Source organism: Scyliorhinus canicula, chromosome 28, assembly GCF_902713615.1.
Source record: "Scyliorhinus canicula chromosome 28, sScyCan1.1, whole genome shotgun sequence".
Taxonomy (NCBI): domain Eukaryota; kingdom Metazoa; phylum Chordata; class Chondrichthyes; order Carcharhiniformes; family Scyliorhinidae; genus Scyliorhinus; species Scyliorhinus canicula.
In genome coordinates this window covers 3,604,330-3,626,576 of record NC_052173.1, presented here as the reverse complement: position 1 = coordinate 3,626,576, position 22,247 = coordinate 3,604,330, and the positions used below count along the sequence as shown (strand labels likewise).

Genomic DNA, 22,247 nt, shown 5'->3' with positions numbered 1-22,247 from the left:
CGTTCACTTCTTGCCCCTTCTGCACTACCTTCCCGCCCCTCTCCTTCACTCCCCCAATCTCCCTAGCCGCATCTCGTTTGCGAAGCTGGTGTGCCAGCATCCTGCTCGCCTTTTCCCCATACTCATAGACCGCGCCCTGTGCCCTTCTCCACTGCGTCTCTGCCTTCCTGGTGGTCAGCAGGTCGAACTTGACCTGCAGGCTGCGCCGTTCTTCCAGCAGCCCCTCCTCTGGTGCCTCCGCATATCTCCTATCCACTTCCAATAGCTCCCCCACCAGCCTCTCCCTCTCCTGCCTCTCCTTTCTTTCTCTATGCGCCCTTATGGAGATCAGCTCTCCCCTGATCACTGCCTTCAGGGCCTCCCAGACCATCCCCACCTGCACCTCCCCCGTGTCATTCAAGTCCAGATAGCTCTCAATGCTCTTCCGGACCCTTTTACACACCTCGTCGTCCGCTAACAGCCCCACATCCAGCCGCCACAGCGGGCGCTGGTCCCGCGCCTCCCCCATTTCCACATCCACCCAATGCGGTGCATGATCAGAGATCGCAATGGCCGAGTACTCAGCTTCCCGTACCCTCGGGATCAGCCCCCTGCTCAACACGAAGAAATCGATTCTGGAGTACACTCTATGGACGTGGGAGAAAAAGGAATACTCCCTCGCCCTCGGCCTACCAAACCTCCATGGGTCTACTCCTCCCATCTGCTCCATGTACCCCCTCAGCACTTCTGCCGCTGCCGGCCTCCTATTGGTCCTTGCGCTCGATCTGTCTAGCCCGGGGTCCAGCACTGTGTTAAAGTCCCCCCCCATGATCAAGCCCCCTGCCTCCAGTCCCGGAATGAGGCCCATAGGCGCCTCATAAAACCCGCGTCATCCCAGTTCGGGGCATATACGTTGACCATCACCACTTTCTCCCCCTGCAGCTTACCCTTCACCATCACATACCTACCCTCCTTATCCGCCACCACCTCCTCCGCCACGAACGACACCCTCTTTCCCACCAGAATCGCCACCCCCCGGTTCTTTGCGTCCAATCCAGAGTGGAACACCTGTCCCACCCACCCCCTTCTCAGGCGAACCTGGTCCACTACCTTCAAATGGGTCTCCTGTAACATTGCTACATCAGCCTTCAGTCCCTTCAGGTGTGAGAATACCCTTGATCTCTTGACCGGCCCATTCAACCCCCTCACGTTCCAAGTGATCAGCCGGGTCGCGGGACGACCCGCCCCCCTCCCCTGCCGATTAGCCATGTCCTGTTCCCTGCTCGCCCCGGGTCGACCCTCCCCTTCTGACCCGCTCCCCATGGCGATGTCCCCCTCCCCCCACCTCTCCAGTCCTCCACTTCCCGTTTCTGGTCTTTTCAGCAGCAACCCGGTGTCCCTCCCTAACCCCCCTCCCCCCCCCCCAGGCTAGGACCCCTCCTAGCCGCGATGTACCCTCCATCGTACTCCCGTAAGTCAGCTGGTTCACGCTGACCCGGCTGCTCCTGCCCCACTCCGACTCCCCCCGGCTCGGGGAGGGGCCTCCCCCCCCCCCCTTGCCACTCCTCCCTGGCCCCGCTCCAGCGCGGGAAAGGTCGCCATTGCTAGCCACGCCCCGCACTCCTCCCCTCCCCCCTCCTCTGCCCCGCGCGCGGGAAAACAGAGGAAAGCCCGCGCTTTCGCCCTGCCACACCCCACCCCGCCATCTTCAGTTCCACCCCCGTCCCCGTCCATGCCTGTAAAAGAACCCCCCCCTAGGAGCCCATATCCCCGATCTGCTCTCCCCCCCGTCCCACCTCCCCAACTTAACATTATAAATAACAGATAAATAACAAATAACAATGTACTTAACAGTCGCCCTCTACCAAACAGCATAAATAACCATAAATAACCATGAATAACCACAATATCAATAACTAAGGGAAGTTGGCAAAGGGGGAAAAAACATCAGAAGAAAAACCACAGCAAGAGTTCAAAATCCAAACAAAGAATTCAGCTGAAAGTACCCGAGCGGCTACGGCCGCCAAGTATCCCCTGGGTCTAATTCGAGTCCAGTTTCTCTTCCTGTACAAAGGCCCACGCCTCCTCTGGGGACTCAAAATAGTGGTGTTGGTTCCTGTAGGTGACCCACAAGCGCGCTGGCTGCAGCATTCCGAACCTGATCCGTTTTGCATGTAGCACCGCCTTCGTCCGGTTGTACCGGGCCCGCCGCTTTGCCACCTCCGCACTCCAGTCCTGGTAGACCCTCACCGTCGAATTCTCCCACTTGCTGCTCCTTTCCCTCTTGGCCCACTCCAGCACTCTCTCACGGTCGCTGAGTCGCTGGAACCGCACCAGCACCGCCCTCGGGGGCTCATTTGCTCTTGGCCTCCTAGCCATGACCCTGTAGGCCTCTTCCAGCTCCAGGGGCGAAGGGACGGCCCCTGCCCCCATCAGGGAGCTCAGCATTTCTGCTACATATCCCGGGAGGTCTGACCCCTCCAGGCCTTCTGCCAGGCCCAAGATCCTCAGGTTCTTCCGCCTCATTCGGGTATCCAGCTCCTCAAAACGGCTCTGCCATTTCAGGTGGAGTGCCTCGTGCACCTCTACCTTTCCCACGAGGACCGTGGCCTCCTCCTCCCTCACAGTCATCTCCTGTTGCAGCTCCCGAATCGACGCCTCTTGGGTCGCCTGGGCTCCCATCAGCCTGGTGGTCGTCGCATTCATTGACTCCAAGAGCTCCATTTTCAGCTCCGTAAAGAAGCGCAGGAGAGCGGCCTGCTGCTCCTCCGCCCATTTCCTCCATTCCTCGGGTGCTCCACCGGCCGCCATTTTGGTCTTCTTCCCCCGCTTTTTTTTGGGAGCTGCTGTTGCTTTCTTTACCACCCCACTCCGGGTACCGACCATAAAGTTGGTCTGGTTCTCTTCAGGGAGCCTTCCCCCACCGGGATTTGTCCTTACAGCGCCGTTGGGGCCCTCCAATCGGCCCGAAAACACCTTTGTAGCAGGAGCAGCCAAACGTGCGACTTAGCTGGTCATAGCCGCAACCGGAAGTCGCTGCCTGTCTAACCTAGAACCTTCTACACTTCCTGGGTCCGTATCCCTCTATTCCCATCCTATTCATGTATTTGTCAAAATGCCCCTTAAATGTCACTATCGTCCCTGCTTCCACCACCTCTTCCGGCAGCGAGTTCCAGGCACCCACTACCCTCTGTGTAAAACACTTGCCTCGTACATCTCCTCTAAACCTTGCCCCTCGCACCTTAAACCTATGCACCCTAGTAATTGACCCCTCTACCCTGGGAAAAAGCCTGACTATCCACTCTGTCCATGCCCCTCATAATTTTGTAGACTTCTATCAGGTCGCCTCTCAACCTCCGTCATTCCAGTGAGAACAAACCGAGTTTATTCAACCTCTCCTCATAGCTAATGCCCTCCATACCAGGCAACATACCAGGACATTCTAAAGAGGAGGGTAAACAGCCAGCTGTCATGGTGCATATCAGCACCAATGATATAGGTAAAAAATGGGATGATGTACTGCATGCTGAATTTAAGGGGTCAGGAGCTAAATATAAAAAGTAGGACCTCAAAGGTAGTAATCTCGGGATTGCTACCAGTGCCACGTGCTAGTCAGCGTAGGAATGACAGAATAGACAGGATGAATGTGTGGCTTGAGAAATGGTGCAGGAGGGAGGGATTCAGATTTTTAGGACATTGGAACCGGTTCTGGGAGAGGTGGGACCATTACAAATCGGACGGTCTACACCTGGGCGGGACTGGAACCGATGACTTGTGGGGGGGGGGGGGGGGGGTGGTGTTTGCTAGCGCTGTTGGGAAGGGTTTAAACTATTGTGGCTGGGGGATGGGAACCAATGCAGGAAGTCAGAGGGTAGTAAAGAGGGGATAGAAACAAAAGTCAGTGAGGAGAAAAGTGGAAGGCAGAGAAACAGATTGAACAGCATTTATTTCAATGCAAGGGGTTGAAAGGCAGATTAATTCAAGGCATGGGTCGGTACGAGGGACTGGGATATTACAGCTATTACTGAAACATGGCTAAAGGAGGGGGAGGACTGGCAGCTCAATGTTCTGGGGTACAGATGCCAGAGGAAAGACAGAACAGGAGGTAAGAGGAGGAAGTGTTGAGTTTTTGATTAGGGAGAATATCACGGCAGTACAGAGGGAGGATATATCCGAGGGTTGGCCCACTGAGTCTATATGGGTTGAACTGAAAAATAAGAAGGGTGAGGTCACTTTGATCGGATTGTACTATAGGCTCCCAAATAGTCAGCAGGAAATCGAGAAGCAAATATGCAAGAAGATTACAGATAACTGCTGGAAAAATAGGGTGGTGATAGTTGGGGACATTAACTTTCCCAACATTAACTGGGACTGCCATAGCGCTAGGGGTTTGGATGGAGAGAAATTTGTCGAGTGCATTCAGGAAGAATTCCTGATTGAATATGTGGATGGCCCGACCAGACAGGGGACAAAACTTGACCTCCTCTTGGGGATTAAGGAAGGGCAGGTGACAGAAGTGTTAGTGAGGGATTATTTTGGGACCAGTGACCATAATTCCATTAACTTTAAGATAGCGATGGAGAATGATAGTTCTGGCCAAAAGTTAAATTGGGGCAAGGCCAATTTTGAGTGTATGAGGTGGGAACTTTCAAAAGTCAATTGGGGGAGTCTGTTTACTGGCAAAGGGGCAACTGGTAAGTGGGAGGCTTTCAAAAAGGTGTTAATTAGGGTTCAGGGTGAGCACATTCCTAAGGAGGGAACCCTGGATAACTCGGGATATTGAGGCCATGGTCAAAAAGAAGGAGGCAAATAACATGCATAAGCAGTTGGGATCAAGTGGATCCCTTGAAGAGCATAGAGCTTGTCGGAGTAGAATTAAGAGAGAAATCAGGAAGGCAAAAAGTGGACATGAGATTGCTTTGGCAGATACGGCAACGGAACTTTACCGATACATAAAGGGTAAAAGAGTAACGAGGGAGAGGGTAGGGCCTCTTAAGGATAAACAAGGTCATCATCTATGTGTGGATCTACAAGGAATGGGAGATGTCCTCAATGAATATTTCTTATCAGTATTCACAGTTGAGAAAAGCACAAATGTTAGGGAAATTGGAGAAATAAAAAGTGATATCGAGGAGTATACATATTACAGAGAAGTAGGTGCTGGAGGTATTAAAGCAGATCAAGATAGATAATGGGGGTGGCATAGCAAAGTGGACTAAACAGCTGGCTTGTAATACAGAACAAGGCCAGCAGCGCGGGTTCAATTCGCGTACTGGCCTTTCGCGAACAGGCGCCGGAATGTGGCGACTAGGGGCTTTTCACAGTAACTTAATTGAAGCCTACTTGTAACAATAAGCTATTTTATCTAATCTTTATAAATCCCTGGGAACTGTTGAAATATATCCCAGGGTGTTGTGGGAGACTAGGGAGGAAATTGCCTGCTGAGATATTTGAATCATCGACAGCCACGGGAGAGGTGCCTGAAGATAGGAGGGTAGCAAATGTTGTGCCCTTGTTTAAGAAAGGCTGTCAGGATAAGCGTGGGAACTGCAGACCGGTTAGCCTTACTTCTGTAGTGGGTAAATTGTTGGAAGGTATTCTGAGGGACAGGATCTACAGGCATTTTGACAGGCAGGGTTAATTAGGGAAAGTCAGATTGGGTTTTAAGTGGAAAGTCATGTCTCACGAATTTGATTGAGTTATTTGAAGGGGTAACCAAGAAGGTAGATGAGGGCAGTGCGGTCGACATTGTCTACATGGACTTTAGCAAGGCCTTTGACAAGGTACCCACATGGTAGATTGTTGCAAAAGGTTAAATCTCACGGAATCCAGGGCAAGGAGCCAATTGGGTACAAAATTGGTTTGGCAACCGAAGCCAAAGGGTGGTTGTGGAGGGCTGTTTTTCAAACTGGAGGCCTGTGACCAGCGGTGTGGCTCAGGGATCGGTGCTGGGTCCACTGATATTTGTTACTGATATAAATTATTTGGATGAGAATGTAGGAGGCATGGTTAGTAAGTTTGCAGATGACACTAAGATTTGTTTGATATTGAATAGTGAAGAAGGTTATATAAGATTGCAACAGGATCTTGACCAATTGGGCCAGTGGGCCGATGAATGGCAGATGGAGTTCTATTTGGAAAAATGTGAGGTGATGCATTTTGGTAAATCAAATCAGGGCAGGACCTATTCAGTTAATGGTAGGGAGTTGCGGAGAGTTAGAGAACAAAGAGATCTTGGAGTACGGGTTCATAGCTCTTGAAGGTGGAGTCGCAGGTGGACTGGGCGATGAATAAGGCAATCAGCATTCTGGGTTTTATTGATCAGAATATTGAATACAGGAGTTGGGATGTCTTGTTGAAGTTGTACAAGGCATTGGTAAGGCCACACATGGAATACTGTGTTCAGTTCTGGTCACCCTATTATAGGAAGGATAACAGAACATAGAACGTAGCACAGTACAGCACAGTACAGGCCCTTCCTTCAATCACCTTAAACCTATGCCCCCTTGTGACAGCCATTCCCACCCTGGGGAAAAGTCTCTGGCTATCCACTCTATCCATGCCTCTAATCACCTTGTACACCTCTATCAAGTCACCTCTCTGCCTTCTTCGCTCTAGTGAGAAAAGCCCTCGCTCCCTCAACCTTTCTTCATAAGACATGCCCTCCAGTCCAGGCAGCATCCTAGTAAATCTCTTCTGTACCCTCTCCAAAGCATCCACATGTGTGGTATAACCAGGGTTTTATAAAGCTGCAGCAAAACCTCGCGGCTCTTAAACTCAATCCCCCTGTTAATGAAAGCCAACACGCCATACGCCTTCTTAACAACCCTCTGTTCCTCCACACTTCCAAGAATCCTGCCTTTAACCCCGTATTCAGCATTCAAATTCGACCTTCTAAAATGAATCACTTCACATTTATCTAGATTGAACTCCATAAGCCACTTCTCAGCCCAGCTCTGCATCCTGTCAATGTCCTGTTGTAACTTGCAACAGCCCTCAACACTATCTACAACTCCACCAACTTTTGTGTTATCGGCAAACTTACTAACCCACCCTTCCACTTCTTCATCCAAGTCATTTATAAAAAGCACAAAGAGCAGAGGTCCCAGAACAGATCCCTGCGGGACACCACTGGTCACCGACCTCCAGGCGGAATACTTTCCATCCATTACCACTCGCTGTCTTCTTTCGGCCAGCCAATTCTGTATCCAGACAGCCACATTTCCCTGTATCCCATGCTCCCTAACTTTCTGAATGAGCCTACCATGGGGAACCTTATCAAATGCCTTACTTACATCCATATGTCAGTAGCACAAGTGGATAGCACTCTGGCTTCACAGCACCAGGGTCCCAGGTTCGATTCCCCGCTGGGTCACTGTCTGTGCGGAGTCTGCATGTTCTCGCCGTGTCTGCGTGGGTTTCCTCCGGGTGCTCCGGTTTCCTCCCACAGTCCAAAGACGCGCAGGTTAGATGGATCAGTCATGATAAATTGCCCTTCGTGACCAAAACGGTTAGGAGGGGTTACGGGGATAGGGTGGAAGTGAGGGCTTAAGTGGGTCGGTGCAGACTCGATTCGCCGAATGGCCTCCTTCTGCACTGTATGTTCTATATATACCACATCTACTGCCCGACCTTCATCAATGTGTCTCGTCGCATCCTCAAAGAATTCAATGAGGCTTGTGAGGCATGACCTGCAAACTATGTTTTTCTAAATAATCATAAATCCCATCTCTCAGAATCCGTTCCAATATTTTGCTCACCACAGATGTAATACTGATGGGTCTGTAATTCCCAGGGATTCCCCAATTCCCTTTCTTGAACAGGGGTACAACATTCGCTTCCCTCCCATCATCCGGTACTACTCCGTGGTACTACTCCACTGGAGAGTGAGGACACAAAGATCATCGCCAACGGCGCAACAATTTCTTCCCTCGCTTCCCGATGATGCCAAATTAGGTGGGAGGGTGAATTGTGACGAGGATGCAGGGATCCTACAGCAAGATCTGGACAGGTTGGGCGAGTGGGAAAACCAATGGCAGATGCAGTATTATTTGGATAAGTGTGAGGTTATTCACTTTGGAAGCAAAAACAGGAAGGCAGATTACTACCTCATTGGTTGTAAATTGACGGAGGGGAGTGTGCAGCAGGACCTGGGTGTCCTTGTGCACCATTCGCTGAAGGTAAGCATGCAGGTGCAGCAGGCAGTAAAGAAGGCTAATGGTATGTTGGCCTTCATTGCGAGAGGTTTCGAGTATAGAAGCAGGGATGTGTTGCTGCAATTGTATAGTGCCTTGGTGAGGCCACACCTGGAATATTGTGTGGAGAGGCTGTTGAGTTGGATGATCAGCCAAAGATCATTGCCAACGGATCTACAATTTCATCTCTTGCTTCCCATAGAATCCTTGGATATATCCCGTCAGGCCCAGGGGACTTGCCTATCCTCAAGTTTTTCAAAATGCCCAACACATCTTCATTCCTAACAAGTATCTCCTCGAGCTTACATACACACATATGTGTAAGAGGCCTTAGGGTTTTCCTTGATTCTACCCGCCAAAGATTTTTCATAGAATTTACAGTGCAGAAGGAGACCATTCGGTCCATCGAGTCTGCACCGGCTGTTGGAAAGAGCACTCTACCCATGGTCAACACCGCCACCCTATCCCCATAACCCAGTAACCCCACCCAACACTAAGGGAAATTTTGGACACTAAGGGCAATTTATCATGGCCAATCCACCTAACCGGCACATCTTTGGACTGTGGGAGGAAACCGGAGCACCCGGAGGAAACCCACGCACACACGGGGAGGATGTGCAGACTCCGCACAGACAGTGACCCAAGCCGGAATCGAACCTGGGACCCTGGAGCTGTGAAGCAATTGTGCTATCCACAATGCTACTGTGCTGCCCCTTCATGCCCTCTCTTAGCTCTCCTAATCCCTTTCTTCAGTTCCCTCCTGGCTATCTTGTATCCCTCCAGCGCCCTGTCTGAACCTTGTTTCCTCAGCCTTACACAAGTGTCCTTCTTCGTCTTTTTTTTTAAATATTTTTATTCTCCTCCTTTTTCACATTTTCTCCCGAATTTTCACCCACCAACAACAATCAATAATCAACAACAAATACATCAAACCCCAGAACAATAACAACGATCCCATCCTCCCATCTACTCCCAAACATCAGCCTAACAAACTAATGACAAAAAAGGAATCAGGGATTACCCACAGCCATCTTTAATAAACACAGCCCCCCTCCCCGCCCAAACCACCCACCCATCCCCCCCACCTAATGTTCAATGTTATCCAGTTCTTGAAAGTGCATAATGAATAATGCCAATGACTTGTAGAACCCCTCCGAGCTTCCCCTCAGTTCGAACTTAACCTTCTCAAGGGTCAAGTATTCCAACAGGTCCCCCGCCCGCCACGGCAGGGCACAGGGTGGAGAGGCTGCTCTCCATCCCAGCAGGATCCGCCTTCGGGCGGTCAACGAGGCAAAGGCTACAACATCTGCCTCCGCACCCGTTTCCAACCCTGGCTGGTCCGACACCCCGAATATGGCCTCCCGGGGACCCGGGTCTAGTTTCACATGCACCACCTTGGAAATTACCCTAAACACCTCCTTCCAGTACTTCCCTAGCTTTGGACAGGACCAAAATATATGAACGTGATAAGCGCCCCCCCCCCCCCCTCGCCCCCTCCCTCCCCCCAATACCCCTCAACGCTCACACACACCTTCTGCTCCTTCAAAGAATCGGCTGTCCTTCTTCCTCTTAACAAGACATTCAACCTTTCTTGTCAACCATGGTTCCCTCACTCGACCATCTCTTCCCTGCCTGACAGGGACATACATATCAAAGACACGCAGTAACTGTTCCTTGAACAAGTTCCACATTTCACTTGTGTCCTTCCCGGACAGCCTATGTTCCCAACTTCTGCACTTCAATTCTTGTCTGACAGCATCGTATTTACCCTTCCCCCAATTATAAACCTTGCCCTGTTGCTCACACCTATCCCTCTCCATTACTAAAGTGAAAGTCACAGAATTGTGGTCACTACCTCCAAAATGCTCCCCCACAAACAAATCTATCACCTGCCCTGGTTCATTACCAAGTACTAAATCCAATATGGCCTCCCCTCTGGTCGGACAATCTACATACTGTGCTAGAAAAGCTTCCTGGACACACTGCACAAACACTACCCCATCCAAACTATTTGATCTAAAGCGTTTCCACTCGATATTTGGGAAGTTAAAGTCATCCGTGACCCTGTGGCTTCCGCACCTTTCCAAAATCTGTTTCCCAATCTGTTCCTCCACAGGTGGCAAATGGAGTTTAATGCAGAAAAGTGTGAGGTGATTCATTTTGGAAGGAATAACAGGAAGACAGAGTACTGGGCTAATGGTAAGATTCTTGGTAGTGTGGATGAGCAGAGAGATCTCGGTGTCCATGTCCATAGATCCCTGAAAGTTGCCACCCAGGTTGAGAGGGTTGTTAAGAATGCGTATGGTGTGTTAGCTTTTATTGGTAGAGGAATTGAGTTTCGGAGCCATGAGGTCATGTTGCAGTTGTACAAAACTCTGGTGCGGCCGCATTTGGAGTATTGTCTGCAATTCTGGTTGCCACATTATAGGAAGGACGTGGAAGCATTGGAAAGGGTACAGAGGAGATTTACAAGGATGTTGCCTGGTATGGAGGGAAGATCATATGAGGAAAGGCTGAAGGACTTGAGGCTGTTTTCGTTAGAGAGAAGAAGGTTAAGAGGTGACTTAATTGAGGCATACAAGATGATCAGAGGATTAGATAGGGTGGACAGTGAGAGCCTTTTTCCTCGGATGGTGATGTCCAGCACGAGGGGACATAGCTTTAAATTGAGGGGAGATAGATATAGGACAGATGTCAGAGGTAGGTTCTTTACTCAGAGAGTAGTAAGGGCGTGGAATGCCCTGCCTGCAACAGTAGTGGACTCGCCAACACTAAACGCGTTCAAATGGTCACTGGATAGGCATATGGACGATAAGGGAATAGTGTAGAGGGACTTTAGAAGGGTTTCACAGGACGGCGCAACATCGAGGGCCGAAGGGCCTGTACTGCGCTGTAATGTTCTATGTTCTATCTCTGCTGCTATTGGGGGGCCTATAGAAAACTCCCAACAAGGTGACTGCACCTTTCCTATTTCTGACTTCAACCCATATTACCTCAGTAGGCAGATCCTCCTCGAACAGCCTTTCTGCAGCTGTTATACTATCTCTAATTAACAATGCAAGCCCCCCCCACCTCTTTTACCACCCTCCCTAATCTTATTGAAACATCTATAGCCAGGGACCTCCAACAACCATTTCTGCCCCTCTTCTATCCAAGTTTCAGTGATGGCCACCACATCGTAGTCCCAAGTACCGATCCATGCCTTAAGTTCACCCACCTTATTCCTGATGCTTCTTGCGTTGAAGTATACACACTTCAACCCATCTCCTTGCCTGCAAGTACTCTCCTTTGTCAGTGTTACCTTCCTCACTGCCTCACTACGTGCTTTGACGTCCTGAACATCGGCTACCTTAGTTGCTGGACTACAGATCCGGTTCCCATTCCCCAGCCAAATTAGTTTAAACCCTCCTGAAGAGTACTAGAAAACCTCCCCCCCAGGATATTGGTGCCCCTCTGGTTTGGATGCTTGTACAGGTCCCACCTTCCTCAGAATGCGCTCCAATTATCCAAATACCTGAATACCTCCCTCCTACACCATTCCTGCAGCCACGTGTTCACCTGCACTCTCTCCCTATTCCTAGCCTCGCTATCACGTGGCACCGGCAACAAACCAGAGATGACAACTCGGTCTGTCCTGGCCTCCAACTTCTAACCTAACTCCCAGAACTTGTTTATTACATCCACACCCCTTTTCCTACTTACGTCGTTGGCACCAATGTGCACCACGACTTCTGGCTGCTCACCCTCCCCCTTAAGGATCCTGAAGACACGATCAGAGACATCCCTGGCCCTGGCACCCGGGAGGCAACATACCTTCCGGGAGTCTCGCTCGCCACCACAGAATCTCCTATCTATTCCCCTAACCCTTGAGTCTCCTATTACTATTGCTTTTCTATTCTCCCCCCTTCCCTTCCGAGCCGCAGAGCCAGACTCAGTGCCAGAGACCTGGCCGCTAGGGCCTTCCCCCGGTAGGTCATCCCCCCCCCCCCCCCCAACAGCATCCAAAACTGTATACTTGTTTTGAAGGGGAACAGCCACGAGGGATCCCTGCACTGTCTGCCCGTTTGTTTTCTTTCCCCTGACTGTAACCCAGCTACACTTGTCCTGTACCTTGGGTGTGGCTACCTCCCTGTAACTCTTCTCTATTACCCCCTCAGCCTCCTGGATGATCCGAAGTTCATCCAGCTCCAGCTCCAGTTCCCTAACACGGTCTCTGAGGAGCTGGAGTTGGGTGCACTCCCCGCAGGTATAGTCAGCAGGGACACCGGTGGTATCCCTCACCACCCACATCCTACAGGAGGAGCATGCAACTGCCCTAGCCTCCATCCCTTCTTACCTTACAGAATTAGCTGCCCTGTAGACCAACTGGATCTCCGCACTCCGACTCTGCTCCCAGTCAGCTGTACTCTCTGTAAACTCCCATCTCCCTTCACGCTCTGAGGAAATGTAGGAAATGAAATGAAAGGAGCACCTTACTCCCTCCTCACCTAACTCCCTCAGTCACCAAACTCTCACTATAAACACTCAAATGCACCCAAATTCAGCACTCCCTCAGTCACCAAACTCTCACTATAAACACTCAAATGCACCCAAATTCAGCACTCCCTCAGTCACCGAACTCTCACTGTAGCACTCAAATGCACCCAAATTCAGCACTTCCTCAGTCACCAAACTGTCACTATAGCACTCAAATTCAGCACTCCCTCACTCACCAAACTCACTATAGCACTCAAATGCACCCAAATTCAGCACTCCCTCAGTCACCAAACTCTCACTCTAGCACTCAAATGCACCCAAATTCAGCACTCCCTCACTCACCAAACTCTCACTCTAGCACTCAAATGCACTAAATTCAGCACTCCCTCAGTCACCAAACTCTCACTCTAGCACTCAAATGCACCCAAATTCAGCACTCCCTCACTCACCAAACTCTCACTCTAGCACTCAAATGCACTAAATTCAGCACTCCCTCAGTCACCAAACTCTCACTCTAGCACTCAAATGCACCCAAATTCAGCACTTCCTCAGTCACCAAACTCTCACTTTCGCACTCTAATGCAACCCAGTCAGCACTCTGCAAAACCCTAGTTTTATTGACAAACTAGAAAGAGTGAAGAAGAGATTTACGAGAATGCTGCCAGGCCTTGATGGTCTGAGTTATAAGGAGAGGCTGGATAGGCTGGGACTTTTTTCCCTGGAGCCGTAGGAGGCTTAGGGGTGAACTTATAGAGGTCTATAAAATAATGAGCAGCATAGATAAGGTAGATAGTCGACATTGTTTCCCAAAGGTAGAGGAGTCTAGAACTAGAGGGCATAGGTTTAAGGTGTGAGGGGAGAGATACAGAAGAGACCAGAGGGGAAATGTCTTCACACAGAGGGTGGTGAGCACCTGGAACGGGCTGCCTGAGGCTGTGGTAGAGGCAGATACGGTTTTGTCTTTTAAAAAGCAATTAGCGTTCCGGCCTTTGCTTCCCTGGTAGCCCGGAGGCAGATATTACTAGCATAGAGGGACTCGAGGCCCCCGAAGTTGGAGACCTGGCTGTCGGACATTGTTCGCTTTCTCTGCCTGGAGAAAATTAAGTTTGCCTTGAGAGGGTCACTGTCAGGGTTCGCCCGGAGGTGGCAGCCGTTCATCGACTTCTTCGTAGAGAATTAATCGTCAGTAGAATGGGGGGGTAGGTTAGCGTAGATTAGGGGGAGAAGTAGGCTGCAAGGGTTGGGCACACTGGATATGTGGAGCTTGTTCAAGGAACAGCTATTGCATGTTCTTGATAAGTACGTACCAGTCAGGCAGGGAGGAAGGGGTCGAGCGAGGGAACCGTGGTTTACCAAAGAAGTGGAATCTCTTGTTAAGAGGAAGAAGGAGGCCTATGTGAAGATGAGGCATGAAGTTTCAGTTGGGGCGCTTGATAGTTACAAGGAAGCGAGGAAGGATCTAAAGAGAGAGCTGAGACGAGCAAGGAGGGGACATGAGAAGTCTTTGGCAGGTAGGATCAAGGAAAACCCAAAAGCTTTCTATAGGTATGTCAGGAATAAAAGAATGACTAGGGTAAGAGTTGGGCCAGTCAAGGACAGTGGTGGGAAGTTGTGTGTGGAGGCTGAGGAGATAAGCGAGATACTAAATGAATACTTTTCATCAGTATTCACTCAGGAAAAAGATAATGTTGTGGAGGAGAATGCTGAGACCCAGGCTATTAGAATAGATGGCATTGAGGTGCGTAGGGAAGAAGTGTTGGCAATTCTGGACAAGCTGAAAGTAGATAAGTCCCCGGGGCCGGATGGGATTTATCCTAGGATTCTCTGGGAAGCCAGGAAAGAGATTGCTGAGCCTTTGGCTTTGATTTTTAGGTCATCATTGGCTACAGGAATAGTGCCAGAGGACTGGAGGATAGCAAATGTGGTCCCTTTGTTCAAGAAGGGGAGTAGAGATAACCCCGGTAACTATAGGCCGGTGAGCCTCACATCTGTTGTGGGTAAAATCTTGGAGAGGATTATAAGAGATACGATTTATAATCATCTAGATAGGAATAATATGATTAGGGATAGTCAGCATGGTTTTGTGAAGGGTAGGTCATGCCTCACAAACCTTATCGAGTTCTTTGAGAAGGTGACTGAACAGATAGACGAAGGTAGAGCAGTTGATGTGGTGTATATGGATTTCAGTAAAGCGTTTGATAAGGTTCCCCACGGTCGCCTATTGCAGAAAATGCGGAGGCTGGGGATTGAGGGTGATTTAGAGATGTGGATCAGAAATTGGCTAGTTGAAAGAAGACAGAGGGTGGTGGTTGATGGCAAATGTTCAGAATGGAGTTCAGTTACGAATGGCGTACCACAAGGATCTGTTCTGGGGCCGTTGCTGTTTGTCATTTTTATAAATGACCTAGAGGAGGGCACAGAAGGTTGGGTGAGTAAATTTGCAGACGACACTAAAGTCGGTGGAGTTGTAGACAGTGTGGAAGGATGTTGCAGGTTACAGAGGGACATAGATAAGCTGCAGAACTGGGCTGAGAGGTGGCAAATGGAGTTTAATGTAGAGAAGTGTGAGGTGATTCACTTTGGAAAGAATAACAGGAATGCGGAATATTTGGCTAATGGTAAAATACTTAGCAGTGTGGATGAGCAGAGGGATCTCGGTGTCCATGTACATAGATCCCTGAAAGTTGCCACCCAGGTTGATAGGGTTGTGAGGAAGGCCTATGGTGTGTTGGCCTTTATTGGTAGAGGGATTGAGTTCCGGAGCCATGAGGTCATGTTGCAGCTGTACAAAACTCTGGTACGGCCGCATTTGGAGTATTGCGTACAGTTCTGGTCGCCTCATTATAGGAAGGACGTGGAAGCTTTGGAACGGGTGCAGAAGAGATTTACCAGGATGTTGCCTGGTATGGAGGGAAAATCTTATGAGGAAAGGCTGATGGACTTGAGGTTGTTCTCGTTAGAGAGAAGGTTAAGAGGTGACTTAATAGAGGTATACAAAATGATCAGAGGGTTAGATCGGATGGACAGTGAGAGCCTTCTCCCGCGGATGGAGGTGGCTAGCACGAGGGAACATAGCCTTAAATTGAGGGGTAATAGATATAGGACAGAGGTCAGAGGTGGGTTTTTTACGCAAAGAGTGGTGAGGCCGTGGAATGCCCTACCTGCAACAGTAGTGAACTCGCCAACATTGAGGGCATTTAAAAGTTTATTGGATAAGCATATGGATGATAAGGGCATAGTGTAGGTTAGATGGCCTTTAGTTTTTGACATTCCATGTCGGTGCAACATCGTGGGCCGAAGGGCCTGTACTGCGCTGTATCGTTCCATGTTCTATGTTCTAAGTAATGGTGGGACCAGTGGGGGAGGGAGGTGGTATTTGCACTATGTTTTTATTTATTTTTGTGTACATTGTTTATATTGCTGCTGTCACAATGCCAAAAAAATCTCAATAAAATGTTTATTAAAAAAAATAAAAAGCAATTAGACAGTTACGTGGGCAGGGTGGGTACAGAGGGATATGGGCCAAATGCGGGCAAGTGGGACTAGCTTAGTGATAGAAACTGGGCAGCCTGGACAAGCTGGGCCGAAGGGCCTGTTTCCGTGCTGTGAACATCTATGATTTTATTTATGACTCTAACATCCTGGTAAATCTCTTCTGCACCCTCTCTAAAGCCTCCACATCCTTCTGGTAGTGTGGCGACCAGAATTGAACACTATACTCCAAGTGTGGCCTAACTAAGGTTCTATACAGCTGCAACATGACTTGCCAATTCTTATACTCAATGCCCACACCAAAGAAGGCAAGCATGCCGTATGCCTTCTTGACCTTCTCCATCTGTGTTGCCCCTTTCAGTGACCTGTGGACCTGTACACCGAGATCTCTCTGACTTTCAATACTTGAGGATTCTACCATTCACTGTATATTCCCTCCCTGCATTAGACATTCCAAAATGCATTACCTCACATTTGTCCAGATTAAACTCCATCTGCCATCTCTCCACCCAAGTCTCCAAACGATCTAAATCCTGCTGTATCCTCTGACAGTCCTCCTCGCTATCCGCAATTCCACCAACTTCTGTGTCATCCGCAAATTTACTAATCAGGCCAGTTACATTTTCCTCCAAATCATTGATATATACTATGAGCAGCAAAGGTCCCAGCGCTGATCCCTGCGGAACACCACTAGTCACAGCCCTCCAATTAGAAAAGCACCCTTCCATTGCTACTCTCTGCCTTCTATGACCTCGCCAGTTCTGTATACATCTTGCCAGCTCACCTCTGATCCCGTGTGACTTCAACTTTTGTACCAGTCTACCATGAGGGACCTTGCCAAAGGCCTTACTAAAGTCCATATAGACAACATCCACTGCCCTACCTGCATCAATCATCTTTGTCACTTCCTCGAATAACTCGATCAAGTTAGTGAGACACGACCTCTCCTTCACAAAACCATGCTGCCTCTCGCTAATACATCCACTTGCTTCCAAATGGGAGTAGATCCTGTCTCGAAGAATTCTCTCCAATAATTTCCTTACCATTAAGGTAAGGCCTATAATTTCCTGGGTTATCCTTGCTACCCTTCTTAAACAAAGGAACAACATTGCCTATTCTCCAGTCCTCTGAGACTTCATCCAAAAGGCATCCTGCACTTACCCAAGTCTCACCCAAATTTTTCTCATGGTATTACTGGGAAACTATTCTTTAGTTCTAGTGCATGAGGGAGGCGATGGCAGAGTGTTATCGTCACTGGACTAGTAAACCAGAGACCCAGAGACTTGCTCTGAGACCCCAGGTTCAAATCCTGCCACTGCAGATGGTGAAATTTGAATTCAATATAAATCTGGAATTAAAAGGCTGGTGATGACTATGAAACCATTGTCAATTGTCGTAAAAGTCCATCTGGTTCACTCATGTCCTTTCGGGAAGGAAATCTGCCGTCCTTACAATGGTCTGGCCTACATGTGACTCCATAATCACAGCAATGTGGCTGACTATTAACTGCCACGTCAAGGGCAATTGGGGTGGGCAATCAATGCTGGCACAGCCTGCGACGCCCACCTCCCATAAACGAATAACAAAACAAACCTTTTCAGGGTGTAAATTTCCGCATCCATGGCCCTATTATCAATTAGTATTGACAAACAGACAATTTAGGATCATCGAGCCTGTTCTGCCATTCAATAAGATCTGAATGTGGCTTCAACACCTTTATTCTGCCCAATAACCTTAGATTCTTGATTAACAAGGGAATAAATCTGCCTCAGCCTTAAAAATATTCATTGATTCTGCTTCTACCACTCTGTGGAAGAGTGCTCCATTGACTCACAACCCTTAAAGAAAAATAATCTTCTCAGCTCTGTGTTAAATGGAGGACCCCTTATGTTAAAACTATGTCTCCTAGTTTCAGACCCTCCCACAAGGGGAAACATCCTTTCAAATCCCCTCAGAATCTTATACATTTCAATAAGATCACCTCTCGTTCTTCTGAACCCCAATGGATACAGGCCCAATGTTTCCTCATAAGATAACCACCTCATCCCAGAAATCAGTCAAATAAACCTTATCTGAACTGCGTCAAACATAATTCTGCCCTTTTTCAAATAAACGAGTCCAAAACTGTACATAGTATTCCAGATGTGGTCTCACCAAGGCCCTGGAAAGCTGCAGTAAAACATCCTTACTTTTCGATCCCATTCCCCTTGCAATAAATACCAATATTTCATTTGTCTTCCAGATCATTTGCTGTACCAGGACACCCAGATTCCTTTGTACCTCGAAGTTCTGTAATCTCCATTTAAATAGTGCTCTGTTTTTCTATTCTTCCTGCCAAAGTAGACAAGTTCACATTTTCCCACGTTATACTCCCTTCTGTCATTTTTGTGCCCACTCACTTAACTATCTGTAATCCTTTGCCTTATGTCCTCTTCATAACTCACTTTCACACCTAACTTTGCATCATCAGCAAATGAACAACTGGATATTCGATCCCTTCATCCAAATCATTGACATAGTTGAGGCCCCAGCACTGATCCCTGTGGCCATAGAACATAGAACAGTACAGCACAGAACAGGCCCTTCGGCCCTCGATGTTGTGCCGAGCCATGATCACCCTACTCAAACCCACGTATCCACCCTATACCCGTAACCCAACACCCCCCCCCCCCCCTTAACCTTACGTTTAGGACACTACGGGCAATTTAGCATGGCCAATCCACCTAACCCGCACATCTTTGGACTGTGGGAGGAAACCGGAGCACCCGGAGGAAACCCACGCACACACGGGGACGACGTGCAGACTCCGCACAGACAGTGACCCAGCCGGGAACTGAACCTGGGACCCTGGAGCTGTGAAGCATTTATGCTAACCACTATACTACCGTGCTGCCCACCAACCCAAATCCATCACACCAACCCAAAAGTGACCCATTTATGCTTACTCGCCGTTTCTTGTTAGCTACAGCTAACATGTTACCACCTGATCCATGAGCTCCTACTTTGTGTAGTAGCCCCTCGTGTGGCACCTTGTCAAAGGCCTTCTGTAAATCTAAGAACACCATCTCCATCCTAAATGTACATCCACGGGTTCTCTTATTTCCACGTTGCTCATTACTCCTCAAGGACTTCTAATAAATTAGTCAAACGCAATTTCCCTTTCACAAAACCATGTTGACTGTGCCTGATTGCACTGAAACTTTCTAAGTACCCTGCCATAGCCTCCATAATAATGGATTCCAGCATTTTCCATATGACACATGTTAAACTAACTGGCCTGTAGTTAACGGCTTTCTATCTCCATCCTTTCTTGATAGAGGAGTTACATTCGCTATTTTCCATTTGATGGGACCTTTCGTGAATCTGGGAAATTTGGGGAAATTAAAAGCAATCCATCTGCCATCTCCAGTCACTTCTTTTAAGGCCCTTGGATGAAGTCCATCACTACCTGGGAACTTGTCAGCTTTCAGTCAAGTAATTTTCTCAGTATCCTTGCCCTGGTGAATGTCATTTATTTGAATCTGTTCCCTCCCTTTCACCTCTTGATTCATATTTATTTGTGGGATGTTATTTTTATCCTCACCAGTGAAGACAGATACAAAATATCTATTTCATTCATTCACCATTTCCTTATTTTCCATCTACACTCACTTTACTTATGTTCCTTACCTGTAGAAACTCTTGCGATCTGTTTTGTATTTCTAGCTAGCTTCCTCTTGTACTCTGATTTCTCCCTCCTTGTTATTCCACTCATCTTTGCAGAATTATAGCTTTTTCTTTCAATTTTATACTACCTTTCACTTCCTCAGTGAGTCACAGGTGGTGAGTCCTTCTCCTAATTGTTTTTTCCTCACTGAACTGTGATTTTGCTGAGAGTTATGAAATATCTGCTTGTCTGTCACTGCCTTCCACTGACATACTCAACCTAATTTCCCAGTTGACTTCAGCCAGCTTTGTCTTTTTGCCTTTACTTCAGTTTAAAAAGCTAGTGGAAGATCCATTGAGCTGGAACGTTTTAGACCCTCCTGCCAGCAGGATCCTGTGGTACCACCGAAGTTAATGGACATTTGAATAGCTTGGCGCATCTGCTGTGGCGAAGTTACCATGCTGGGTTTATCCTCTCTCCCAAAAACGGAATGTAAAATTCAATCAAATCTAATTTGTTCAATCATAGAATCCCTAAAGTGCAGAAGGAGGACATTCGGCCCATTGAGTGTGAGTGTGCGCCGACCCTCTGAAAGAGCACACACCTGCACTCACTCACATACCCTATCCCTGTAACCGCATAACCTGATGTAAACTTTGGACACCAATGGGAAATTGATCATGGCCAATCCACCTAATCGGCACATTTTTGGAGTGTGGGAGGAAACCGGACCGGCACCTGGAGGAAACTCACGCACACACGGGGAGAACGTGCAAACTGCACACACCGGAGGTCAGAATTGAACGTGGGTCCCTGGCACTGAGGCGGCAGTGCTAACCCGCATCAATATGTAGATTAAAATGACGTGATTATTGCCGTACCTTTCTCAAAATCTATTATATCAGATTATTACCCCAGTGTGGGGCTGATAAACATTTCTATAAGTGACTTTTACCTTTTTTGGGCTAGATTCTGCAGTCCCACAGCTGTGTGTTGCTCAGCTGTGCGCCATTCACTGGTTTCGGGATTTGATCATCTTGCTGCTTGTCAACAGGATTTCCCATTGTAACCATTGCCACGGTACTGGGAAACCCATTGGCAAAGGTGTGTTGGCAGGGGAGGGGGAAGTAAATCCCAACGGTTGGAGAAATCCAGGCAATATTCCTCATCTCTACCCAAATTGAGCAGCACGGTGGCACAGTGGGTTAGCCCTGCTGCCTCATGGTGCCAAGTTCCCAGGTTCGATCCCGGCCCTGGGTCACTGCCCGTGTGGAGTTTGCACGTTCTCCCCGTGTCTGCGTGGGTTTCACAACCCGAAGATGTGCAGGGTAGGTGGATTGGCCATGCTAAATTGCCCCTTAATTGGAAAAAATAATTGGGTACTCTAAATCTATTTTAAAAATCTCTACCCAAAGTGTCTCTCTCTCTGTCCCTGATGTATTCCTGCAGCAGCATGTCCACATCCTGAGAAACAAACTGCTCATCCAGCAAATCAAAGCTGCCTTAGTTCAAACAGAGCAACAATAAATATTCACTGCACTCAACCCATGAAAATGCCAAAGCTGTAAAGGGACTGCTTTGGGATTAGTTGAAGAGGCTGTGAATGGATTGATGGGGGGGGGAAGAGGACCGTTAGTTACCCAATGCACCGTCGCTGGATTGTTTTTTTTTGGAGGGTTGGATAATTTTCTATTTTGTTGGGTTTGATTTTAGTGAGAGGATGAAAAGGGGGAGGTTTGGTGGCGAGCTCCGGCTACACCGGAAGCCGTCAGGCGGCCTGCGGAATCGGCGCCACTTCTCCTCGGTGCCCATAAATTTATAAATTTATAAATTATGCTAATGGCGGAGCAAATGCGAATGTGGAGAGAGACAGGAGGAGGAAAAGGCTCCACCCAGCTACTGCATCTACTTACCCTCACTCTGCAATCTTTACCTCACAATCCGCTCACAACAGGCTCTTAATAAAAGTCCAGCTTTTAAAAAAAATCAACGGAGCAATATTTGCATCGCTTATTTTAAAAATCCCTGCAAAAAAAAAAAAATCTTTTTTTTTATTTCTTTACTTTTTCAGGAAACGTTTGGCGCCTCTCAACTCTTTAAAGGAACATTTTGTCTCGCCCAGCTTTTCTTTCCATTCAAAAGCAGGGACGCCGTTTCGATAAACATTGCTCGTTAACCAACTACGTTATGAACATAATTTATGCAAAGGCGAGTGTGCAGCTGCAGAGATGTTGCTGCTGCCTTTCGGCGCCGCGGCGGCAGGTGGCGCACTTTCCTTCTTAAAGGGTCGCCCCACCAGCCCCACAGCCTTCCAACAGTCTCTGCAAACCATCAATACAATCTCTCACTCCATCTCTGCAAACCATCAATACAATCTCTCACTCCATCTCTGCAAACCATCAATACAATCTCTCACTCCATCTCTGCAAACCATCAATACAATCTCTCACTCCATCTCT

The 22,247-nt window shown here is 48.3% G+C and overlaps 1 protein-coding gene across 1 annotated transcript in view; it reads right to left on the bottom strand.

Annotated features, from left to right (window-relative positions):
- The window catches only part of LOC119958231 (POU domain, class 6, transcription factor 1-like), a 410,189-nt gene extending 388,170 nt beyond the window's left edge, over positions 1–22,019 (bottom strand). Inside the window, 1 exon segment of the mRNA XM_038786639.1 lies at positions 21,852–22,019. The gene's annotated coding sequence lies outside the window, so the exon portion shown is untranslated.
- Positions 22,020–22,247: the final 228 nt, after the last annotated feature.